General features: G+C 58.9%; 1 long non-coding RNA gene across 1 annotated transcript in view; it reads left to right on the top strand.

Annotated features, from left to right (window-relative positions):
- LOC112476441 overlaps positions 1-1,889 on the top strand; it is a 6,139-nt gene extending 4,250 nt beyond the window's left edge. Inside the window, exon 2 of the long non-coding RNA XR_003045097.1 lies at positions 774-1,889. This is a non-coding gene — a long non-coding RNA (uncharacterized LOC112476441). The remainder of the gene's footprint in view (positions 1-773) is intronic.
- The last annotated feature ends 9,745 nt before the right edge of the window (positions 1,890-11,634 follow it).

Raw genomic sequence — 11,634 nt, 5'->3', positions numbered from 1 at the left:
GTTCTTTCCTATTTTGATTTTTCTGCCCAGAAAAACCTGACTTCGATACCAAAAAAAGATAAAACTACAGAAACTCAAATTTAAAAAAAACTTAGGAAAAAAACAAAAAAAAAAACACTCCACGATTCTTTCAGCTTTATTAACATTTTCCATCGTTTCTTGCGACTGTGTCTCGTTCTTTGTAGTAACTAATGCTGAACATTTGGTCATGAACGTTCTTGTATATTCAGAGAAAGGAAAAAAAAAAACCAAAAAGGCGGTCTGAATTTAATAGTGTTTATAATAAAAATTCTAAAGACGACCCTCCTAGCACGCAAAGCAGGACGGGGACGGCCCCTCTCCTCCTGCGACGTGCGCGTCATTCCCGCATTCGATTCCGACACGAACTACCTGCATTCATCATTTCCCTGTTTTTCTTTTATTTTCTTGCATTTGTGAATTAGTTCAAGAATGCTAGAAAAGTGTCGAGTTGTGCGCATCCATTTCCTGTTTCATAATGTTTAAAAGTGACAGTAATTCATTTTGTAAACTTAAAAAAAAAAAAAAAAGGTTGGAATAGTGAGCATCATAGGTACAACCTAACACGTTATTATGTTTATTAACTTTGAGACCCAGCAGTGAACCCCTTTCTTTATTCCTGCTCTTTAAAATATAACAAAAAAGTATATATATGTTTCGTTTTGTGTTATTTTTGGTTTGTTTATGGGGGGGTGCTTTTTTTTAACTGTCAGGATTATAATCTTGCTGTTTTTGTTCCTTAACTATGTGACAAGGTGGTGTGAAAAGGCGACATTAAACCAGGAGCTGTTTCCTTATGCTCCGCTTTGGTCAGAATCCACTGACTTCAAAAACAGAGGTCAAGCCACATCCAGGTGGCACATTGGCCAGTCCCTGAGCAAAGCAAAGTCGGGGGCCTGGCTTCTCCTTCCGGCCCTTTAGGAATTCGAGGAGTCGTTCAGGGGACCTCGTGTGCCGCGGGGAAAGCCTTTTGCTTTTGTCGGTGTCAAAGGTCACCCCGAAATGCTTTCCTTTCTTTCTTCCCGGCTAGTCATGGCGTTCAGAACCCCGCAGGAGGCGTTGGCGGACGCCGCTGCCGAGCTAAGAGTCCTGGTTTTGGACAAAGCGTTGGTGGGAAAATCGAGCCGGACTCAGTGCCGTCATTTCGAGGTCAAGTCTGACGCCTTGACAGCAAAGCTCTTACTTCGGCAGCCGTTCCAAGCCGGTCGGAAAACTGGCTGGACGCAGAATGTTCCTCTTAGTCACGGGGGGAAAGAAAGAAAACATCATTATCTGCAAGAAACTTGACTTTAAACGTCTTTCGTTCGACCGGCGAGTAAGCGTTCAGAGCGCAGCGCGGCCTGAGCGGGCCGTGGGAGCGTGGGGCCTCGCGCAGCGACGCTTCCGAAAGCGTTCTGACCCCCACGATCGACCGTGCTCTTGTTTTTAAGTCACAGCGAAATAATGACGCGCTTTTCACATCACCTTTGCGGTTCCCACCCCTAGCTCCAAGCTGTCTGGAACCTTTTATTTTTTGTAAACTTTTTTTTCCCTTTTGTTAAAATAAATAAAACATTCGATGTTCCGCCCCCGTCCCTCGCTCATTCTTTCCTTCGGTGCTTCTCGTTACTTTGAAGTACTTTTCCCTGGGGGGGGGGGCCGCGCCCCCCGCCCCGTTCTCATTATTCAGAATATAAACCTGCGAAGCTCCGCTGTTTTGGTTTTGAAAGTTTAAGCTTCCCTGCTTCTGTGAGAGCACAGGCTTCTGTCCCTTCCGATTCCAAGTGAACTCTGTGTTCTCCGATTATCCTGCCCAGGTGTAGGTTTGACAGTCTCCTGATTTGTACCGGTAATGCATATTCCAAATAAATAGTTTCTTTTGTTGCAAAAAACATACTTGCATTTCGTGTACATTTTTTTTTTCCTCTGAAGTGCTGACGCTTGTGCTCCCCCGGCCTGGGGCCGGGTCCGGTGTGGACTGTGGTTTGAATGGTCGCCCTCCTCATTTGAAAGTCTGCAGGCAGCGGGAGTGAGGCAGACGACCTCGTGGGCCACCTACCTCACCCGGGGAGGGAGGGAGGGCGTAAGGAGGGGTCCTCTATGGCCAAATACTAGCCGTGCTGCACGAGGGCAGAGCACCCCGTCTCGTCTGCTTGTCTGTGACTGTCCCCCACACCACCCCCACCAAGCGCCAGCTAGAAGAAGTCAGAGAGGTTTTCCATCATAAGTTCTGAGTTTGCGAGTCGCGGCTGTCTACCCAGCGACTCCCCTTCCCTTCCCTCTGCTGTGACCTGGCCTTGAGAATTGTGGTGCCCAAGCATTGTTTCAGGGGGCGAGATGCAGGCGAGGGGGGCCGGCCAGCCGTGGGCTCCCTCCCTGCGTTGTCCGCCACCCCACGAGCGTCCCTCCCACGGGCTCGTCCGCACGCACAGAGTCCCCGACCTTTGCGGTCACGGCCTGTGACAGCCTGGGCCCCGTGTTCTGGCCGGGACGCCAGCTCAGCCCTCAGGGCCTCGGTCAGGGGCCCGGCCTTCACCCCATCTTCTCGTCCACGAGGTCGGGTGGAGCCTCTTGTCCCGCGTCCCACGTGCTGTTCCCCTGGGACGTCACACGTGCTGTGGTTTCTCATTCAACGCCGTCACCCTCAGGAGCCTCTGCCCAGAGCCCCAGAGAGGCAGGGATGCGCTGAATGTGCCAATCACTTACCCGCGCGTCCTGATCACGATTCAATTTCAATCGATAGAAAACAGATCAAAGGAGTGAGGATCAAAGTGTCATTTTTATTAAGGGATATGCCGAGGGCTCGGCGGCCTCAGAAGTCTAAGGCCGCCTGCTAATGTCGAGTTGAAGACCACGGCCAGGGGCCGAATGGCAGCCTAGGGTTCCCTCCCAGACCCGGGCACTGGGCCACACGGGGTCGGCGCGCGAGGCAGGGTGAGGCCACTGTCTCCGCTCGGCCCCAAACGCCTGCACTCGGCGGGAACGGGAGGGCGACAGCATCATCCCGACCGCCGTCCAGCTCAGGAGCAGCCTGGCCAGGGAGAGAAGTCCAGCAGGGGCCCCGCGCCGAGGCTGCAGCCGGTGCGGGCCAGGACACCTGCCCGCCGGGGGGCTGAGAGCTGGGGGTCTGGCCGTGAGAGGGACACCCTGGAAGGTTCCAGGAGGCCGGAGAGGGAGGGTCGAAGGCCGTCGTGGACGCATCCCCTGCCTCCCGCGGCCCTGGGCGTGGAGGCAGACATGGCCCCTGCGCCCCCCGCGTGACATTTGTCACTCGGCTCTTCAGTCCGTAAACAGGGACTCTGTCCTATTCACTGAATCCTCCTCCTCTGCTAATGGCCTGTCTCCCCGGGTCCCGGGCAGAGCCTTTGGCATTTCGTGCTGGCAGCGTCACTTGCTGAGTGTGGCAAAACGCTTCCCCAAAGGGGGCGTGACTGGTGACCTCGGATCTCCTCAGCTCCGCCCCTGCTCAGCCACGCCGGGCTGATGGCTTTGGGGTCGGCCTGGAATAACTGTGGAGGTGTCCCTGATCCGAAGGGTGACGACGGGCCGTGGAGTGACAGGCTGCTGCGAGCTGGGGCCCTGGTGACATCCGTTTCATACAGGGTGACGAGAACCCTAAGGACAGGCGCTGCTCCCCCAATCCACGAAGTTCCCGGGAGCTGCCGGCACTCCGGGCGCTCTGGGTGAGGGGGTCACAGTCCTCTCTCGGGCACTCGTGTCCGGTGAGCGTCCAGCATCAGCGCGTTCCTCACTCGGACAGGCGCAAGTCTGTGGCTCGCGGTGCAGCACAGATAAAAGGCGTGTGACCCTGTGAGTCCCTCCCAAAGGGGGCGCGTCAGCCAAGGGCCCGCGACGTCTTCCCGAGGAATCTCGCTCACGCCACAAACAGAACACGCAGCTCCCGCGTCCCGGTGGCTGAGAGGTCGGTCCTGGGAGGGGCCTCGCACTCACAGCGTGGGGCGGGAGGCGGGAACATGGCAGGCGCCGGTACCTGACCGCAGGCCAGAGACGGCCGGGGCCGCCCGGGGTCAGCGTTTCCTGGAGAACCACCTCCCGTGTGGTCACGCAGTAGGCGGCTACGAACCTGCCGGGCGGTGACTTACGAGCTGGTCTCGGAGGCCCCGCCTCTGCTGCCCACGGAGTGAATTGTGGGCTTCAGGCTGCCCGCGTCTTATTTATTTATTTGTTTGCTTTAGCATATTTTAATCTGATCATTAAATTGCAATCTGCCACCCATCCCCAACCCCGGCCGTCTTCAGATGGAACAGATTTTTCACAGGTAATGATACCTATAAACTTCAGGATGGCAGCCACCGCAGGAAACGGGGGGTGGGGTGACGTGCGGGGGGGTTGCAGAGAGCCGTTCCAGCTGGCGGGCCTGGGCCTTTGCCGTCGCCCTGGGCTCTGCCTGACCCGTCATGCCCTAGAGCATCTGGAGGGACCACACTCTCCTGGGCGGCACCCGTGGCCTTTGCCAGCTCGAGAAATGCGTGCTGGGAGGCCGAGGGGTGCCTCTGCCCGTCGGCCCTGCTGCCCGTCGCTCCAGGCAGTGCCGGCGTCGCCCGACCTGCCAGGGAGAGAGCCGCACTCAAAAATCGCAAGCAAGGAGGGTGCCAGGGCCGCCGCGGGCTCGTGTCCCGTGGTCACCCGCCCGATCCCACACCGCCTGGCGATGGAGGGAGAGCCATCGGCAGGGAGGTGGCTCTGGAGAAGGAGGAGGAGGCCAGCGTCAGGACGGGTCTCCAGGGCACAGTGGGAGCTTTGTGTGACCACCGCACCCACGACGGGCCGGCACGTGGCACCCGGAGAAGTCTGGGTTCGGAAGCCTCGTTCCGCTGCTCCGGCCGGGCCAGCCTGAGTGAGTTGCTCCCCGCCTCTGAGCCACCCTGGAAAGCGGGGACCTCGTGGTTGCCAGGACCAGCGAGACACGGAAGCCAAGGTCCAGCACAGGCGAGATGCCCGGCAGGAGCCGCCTTTGGCTTCGCGCTCAGACCGGCCACGGGCTACACAGACCACCGACCCCCAGAGACGGCACAGGAAACGTCCCGGTGCGGACCAAGTGCGCAAGGTGCCAGGGAGAGAGCCATCGATGGTCACTTGAAACTACGTGTGCAGGTGCCCGGGAGGGTGGCCCAGGGGCGGCATCGAGCGTGCAAGGCCGAGGGTCCCCTCGCGTGCGGCCTGCGAGCCGGCCTCGCTCCATCCCGACGCCGCCCCACTGGCTCTCGGGGTTCCGGACGCGTTTTGCAGGGGGAACGATAAACCAGCCAGGAGCAGCCAGACTGGGGAAGGGGGCGGGGCAGCCAGGCGGGGTGTCAGCCACCGCTCACCAACCGCCTGGCGTCCCCGTGGAGGCCTCGGCAATGATTATTCAATCTCGGGCCTGACCTTTCCATTCCAAATAACACGGCAGTATCAGCACAGCCCAGCCCGCAGCTTCTGCAGGAAACGAACTGTATCTGCCTGTCACAGGAGACCCAAGCGGCCCCCTCGGTGACGAGGCCCCGGGCTGGTTCACAGAGAAAAGCGCCAGCATTATCTCCTCCTCAAACACGCCTCCTAAAGCCCGTCTAAATATCACAGGGCTCCCAGCTGCTTCACCCGAATAAATACTCATCTAGTCTCCAAACAGACAAATGTCAGGTCCCAGGCGGCAGTGCGTGCGGAGAGGCACAGCGGCGAGCTGGCTGCCTCTGATGCCCAGGTTCGCCGCGGCGGCCCAGGCAGACCACGGCTTCTCATTCAGCTGGAGCCAGCGGCCACCGGGCAGGGAGGCCACCGTCCTAGCTGGCGTCTGCGCCGAGCTGTCCTCAGTCCCCTCCGTCACCTCCAGTTCCAGGGCAGCTCGCAGGCAGGCCGGGCTCTGAGGCCGGAGACCAAGCTGGGCCCGGGGTGGGGGTGAGGGTGGGGGCTCCACTCTCCCTGGAGAGCGCCCGGCCCTGAGCTGGCCTTTGGGCCTCCGTCTAAGGCCTGTCCCGCCCCCAGGCACCCTGCGTGGGCGTAAGGCCTGGGGGGCAGGCTCCGTGGAAGCAGCTACCTGTCTGGCCGCTTGCTGGCTTCTCGTCTGCGAGTGTCACCCCGACACTCCTGGACTTCAGCTTCTTTCCCAGTCAGCGGCGCCATCACCTGCTTGACAAGAGTTGCCGAGCGCGTTCTGTGTGCCAGGCCCCGTGTTCAGTGTTGGGGATCGATGACTGAATGAAGTAGATCGACACCCGAAAGCAGGACGAAATGCACTCACAGGGTCCAGCGAAGAAACGAAACAGACCGGTAAACAGGAGGTGCCTAATGAGAGCTGCGCACAGTGGGGGCTGCGGGGTTTCGGCGAGCAGAGGCCTGGAGAGACCTGGAGGATGCAGGGTGAGAGCCGGCCTCGGAAGCCAGGTGGGATTTTAATGGCTGGGTGTTACTGCCTCCGATTTATGGGCCCAATAAAGCAGGCATTCCACGTGGGCGACGAACGTAAAGCAGGTTGGCAGTTTAATGTCCGTGCGTCACAGGGGCAGGTGGTCGGCGACTCGGGTTTTCATGAACTGATCAAAAACATATTCCTGCAGATTTCACGACATCTCCTTCAGGACAGACATCCTAGTGGGTCTGCCTCATCGTGGATGGATGGGGTGGGGCTGGGGGGAGGTCGGGGCTGCAGGTGAGGGGCTCCCACAGCCCCGCCGGTTCCCAGGGCATCTAGGGTGTCACCAGATCTCTAGGCCCCGGAGTCCCCGGTGGGTCCGTGAGCGTAACTTCCACCCCGAGTGGTGAAGGAGGCGATGGAGCTTTCGCTGCCGCCTCTCCTAGTGTCCCCAGGCCTCAGGGTGGCAAGGCGCCTCCTCCCGGGAGGGCCGGGCCACCGTCCCTCCTGCTTCTCCGCTCTTCGCTGTTTTCTGTGGGCGCACAGAGGATTTTTTTTTACACGCATTTGTTTACAAGAACACGTAAACTCGAGGCTTCTCTTCACAAGGACAGAGACGCGGGTGCTGGGCCGTCTCCGAGTGCAGGCTCGTCTTCCCCCATCTGCCGCCGCCACCGCGCCGGCCACCCTCGCTCTGTCGTGAGGTCCGCGGTCCGGACCGGTCTTTTACGTGAGTGTAAGTATCAGGTCACTTACGGCACTATTTATTTAATTACGTGAAGGGTTGCGTTCTGTGTTAAATGTATTATTTTACACATACAGATAAATTCTCGCGTGTCACGGTCACACACGTCAGTCCACATTCACGCGAAAACGGAGTCAAAACGGAGGCGGGGCCGTTACGGCCGTCATAGGAGAGAAAGTGGGACTCTGGGGCAGCAAGCTTTGTCCTCAGAACCCCCGGCCCGCGGGCGAAGGACGCGGAGTCTATACTGAACCCCGTTCCCCGGAGATTCACAGGTGTCACAGAACGGCAGAACTGAAAGAGCCAAGGCCACCCGCCCAGGACATTCATGGAGAAGGTGCAGTCCCGTGACACTTGCTGAGAACGGCCTGGCTTCCCTCAGAGCTTATGCTGCCGGCTTGTTGGAAGCAGAGGCTGAGGGGACATTAGGGCTGAGCAGGTGAAAGGAAGTGCAATTGAGCAGAGAAGCCACCAAATAGTGACACAGACCTGGGACAGGCTCGGCCAGCCCAGGGGGGAGTCTGGAACAAAGACCACCCCTCCGATGGGTTCCAGGTGGGGCGCAGGAGCACCCCGTGGTGGGCCACAGCCCGAGGTGGGCCCTGGAGCGTCCAGCAGCCGGGGTCGGCAGCCGTCACCCTCCTCGGAGCTGGGGATGGAGGGGCAAGGCGGGCGGTGTGTCTCCACGGCCGCCCCGCGGCTGCAACTCCCTGGTGCAGATTTTGTATCCGTTCTCGAGAGATGAGGTTTTGGTGACTTCATGATAATAGTAATGCTTATTTTTACTCATTGCGAACTAAGAGTGTGTGTCCATAGATACACTACAGATGCCAAAAAGGATGTACATACGCGCACACACACACATCGAATGGTTTTTCATTAAAATATCCTCCAGCTGGCAGTTGGGCGAGCAATCGAAAGTGGCCTAAGGTGTCCCCAGAGGGGAGGTCAGGGAACTCAGGCCAGCCCCTCTCATCTCCCATTAGTGAGCAGTTAGATGAAGTAATAAATAAATTATTAGTAAGCACTCTGCCCTGTCGATGCGGAGTCATCGTAATAATAGAGGAGCGTGCTGGTCTCGGTACACGGGTCGGCTCCATGTCATTTAAAATGGATAGCGCAGCAGAGTCTGCAAAGATGGGTGGGCCCGGTCTCGGGGTGGCACAGCCCCTCCTGCCAGGAGGCGGGGGCCCCTGCAGGGAGGGGACTCAGCTCTGGGACAGCTAGCCTGGAGAGGGACCCCGGCCGTAAGGGGTCGTAAGGAGGCCCCGTGCGGGGAGGTTGAACACAGGCCGGGGTGCGAGCGCAGGGATTCACACGTCCGGGCCCATCTGTGAGGGCGGAGGAAGGGAGTTAGCATTCACTCCGGTGACCCAGGCGGAGCTCTGTGTCCGTCACCTCGTCTGTCCTCCGGGCCAGCCCATCACGGTGGTACGAGAGCGGAAGAACACAGACGCGTCACTCGTTTCTGCAAAAAGCGGAAAGGCCGACTCCAGCCGCAAAGGCGTTTTGCTTCTCGTGCTCTGGGCGGGAGGGGGACCTGGAAGGTGGGGAGGGTCCCCGAGGGTCAGAGAAAGCCAGATCCCACGATCGATCTCAGCTCCAAAGGCCAGGACCTCGCAGGGCGCATGTTCTGTGATGACAGCCCCTTCGTCCTTTGGGGCTACAGCCAGAATAACTGCTCCACCCCGGCGCCTGCTGGGGACCGGACCACCCCTGGAAAGCAAGGCCCGCTGCAGCCTCCTTCAGACCTTCCAGGTGCCTTCGCAGTGCTGAGACATAGCGACAAAGGGCTGCGTGAGCCCTTCACTCCGGGAGGGGGCTGGGAGCTCGGGGCGACCCCGGGGGCGGGCCTCTGTCCTCTGCGTCACTCCAGGAGAGGGCTGTGAGCTCAGGGTGACTCAGGGGGCGGGCCTCTGTCCTCTGCGTCACTCCATCACTCCGGGAGGGGGCTGGGAGCTCGGGGCGACCCCGGGGGCGGGCCTCTGTCCTCTACGTCCTCCCCGATGAGAGAACACTAGGACTCTGCTAAGGGACTGGCAGAAGTCACGCAGCTAGGAGGCGGGGCGGAGGAGGCGAGGGCCGGCTTGGTCAAGAGGCCTGGCTTTTAACTCTGGGGCCATCGCATTATACAGACCGAGGTCCCAAGGATTTCAGAACTGCTGCTTCTTGCCCACCCCTAGGCTGGGGCATCAGCGACGGTTACTTCTCCTTTGTATAATGAGCCAGACGAGTGTTCGTGTGTTTGAAACAGCGTCATTGAGCATAATCGATATACAATACGCCACACAGATTTGAAGGACACGACTGGTGAGTTTTGACAGACGTGCACCAGCCGGTGCCGTCACCGAGGGGGCGACCACGCCCGCCACCTGCAAACGTGTACTCCTCTCCGAGCCGCCCCTCCCACCCCTGGCGCCCCGCACCCCCCAGGCCAGTGGTCTGTTTTCCGTCACCGCCACCAGCTCGCGCTTTCCGGCGTTTCATATAAACGGAACCGCGCAGCGCACGCTCCCTCCCCGCCTGGCTTCTTCCACGCAGCATGATTATTTTGAGATTCATCCAGTGTTTTCTTTCTCTGTGTTTTATTTACAAACACGTACGGACCTTGAATGATCAGTACGCACTTTATTCGTTTTACCTTCAGACTCGGTCCCGTTCCAGTTCACGTTCTGTCGCTCCCTGGGTGCCCACGGCAAAGTCCTTAGCCCCTCGGAGCCTAGTTTCCCCACCTGGGACACGGGCGGCGAAGAACCCCGCTAGAGAGTTAGAGGGGCCCACGAGGTCGCAGAAGTCAACTGGGCGGCACAGAATCTGTACGCCATTTGGCAACGAAAACTAAAATTTTAAACGATACAAACAATTTTTTCATCAAAAGCCCTTTAACGCCCCCGGGCCCCACCATAGAAAGTGATGTAAGCAACAGCCGCCTGCATGGAGCTCAGGAGAACACGACGTGTGACGTGTGACGCGGCCTTGTCCATCCCCGCCAGAGACGTGTGACCTTGATCGTCCCGTTTCGAGATGGGGAAACTGTGACGGACACGGCGGCTCTGCTGTCACAGACGGCAGGCGGGTCTGACGGCCACCGCGGCGGCCGGCTCGGGCCCCTGTGTCACGTTCCACTGGGACTTGGCCGCCCTTCAGTGGGCGGTGACATTGTCCACTGGCGCCAGAGTTCACACTTTAGGAAAAGAACGTGGAGCTCTGAAGACCGTATCGGTCACTGAGTAAAAGTTAGAGAAATGGCCGACAATGACCCGCGACGGCCGGGGTGCCAGTTATGACTAAGGGACACCAAACCCTGAGAATGCGTGACCAGCATAACCGGAGGTCCCTGCGCAAGGTCGCTTCTCTGTAACGTTCCTGAGACAAAGCGCTCACTTCCCGGCCAGGGCCACTGTCGGTGGCAGGCGCGGTCCCCCAGGTCTGCCTGGGCCTCTCCGGGGACCATTTCCTCTCGTGTCCCAAAGACGTGCAACGAGGCGGCGCGGCGTCTCCGTCGTCCTCGTCCGTGTGAGTGGGGGCGTCTGTGAGCCGCCCCGCGAGGGACCAGCGTCCCGCCCAGGTGGGTCCCACCTGTGCCCCGAGCTGCCGGGATGGGCTCCGGCCGCCCTTGACCTTGAACTTGAATGCTCATCACACTTGTCTGTATTCATCTTTCTTAAATGTACGAACGGCTCGTATTTATTTCAGTGGTTAATCTCGGAAGGGTTTTGGGTCTTCAGTGACGTTTTTGTGACCAGAAAGATGCTGCGGGACCCTAACTCCTGCTCCTATCACGTGACCTCGGGCGCAGCTGGCCAGACGGGCCCTTTCACTTCCGCTCGCGTCCCGAGAGCCCGCCCATCGGCGGCGCCTTACGCGAGGACGTCCCGACGTGTCATCCGAAACCACGGAAGTGACGCACACCTGGCCTAAGGTTCACCTGTGAACGCGTCAGAGACGAGGAGCCTGCGAAGGAGGTGTCGGGGCCGCCGGGGCGAGACCCGGCTGCTGGGATCGGCGGAGGACCGATTGCGGGACCCACATTCGAGCCTCGGTGTGGGGCGGTCCCAGCGGCCGGCCCGTCACCGAGGCCACACTCAACCCAAGCGTCACCAGCCCGTGGGACTCGCTGTCACAGCGAGGGAGAGAAACTCGGCTCCAGCAGCGTCCGTGTCAAGTACATTGACTGGTGAGTAGTCACTCAAAATGGGGCAGTCGGTGGAACAGAAGGGGTTAGGTTTAAACTCCATTCTGACGAGGACACGCTTTTTATTTGCCTGATATGCACAGAATCTCTGCCTTTGAGACGTCCTGAGTGGAGTGGGGAGTGGAGGATGAACGATATAAATAAATTAAATTCGGGGGTGAGAAGGGCCTAGATTCAAGGGGTATTTAGAGGGAGAAGCCGTAGGCTCGGGGTCTTCCTAGAGGTAGGCGTGGAAGGTCAGGACCCTGGCTTTGGAGACTCGGAGCCAGCCACAAACTCGGAATTAAGACAAACGGGTTTTGCAAACCAGGTGATACGAGCAATTCTGGCCTCTGTTTGAGGTGT

This window comes from Pteropus alecto, unplaced genomic scaffold (genome assembly GCF_000325575.1).
Source record: "Pteropus alecto unplaced genomic scaffold, ASM32557v1 scaffold101, whole genome shotgun sequence".
NCBI classification, from domain to species: domain Eukaryota; kingdom Metazoa; phylum Chordata; class Mammalia; order Chiroptera; family Pteropodidae; genus Pteropus; species Pteropus alecto.
This window is presented reverse-complemented; position numbering and strand designations above follow the sequence as displayed.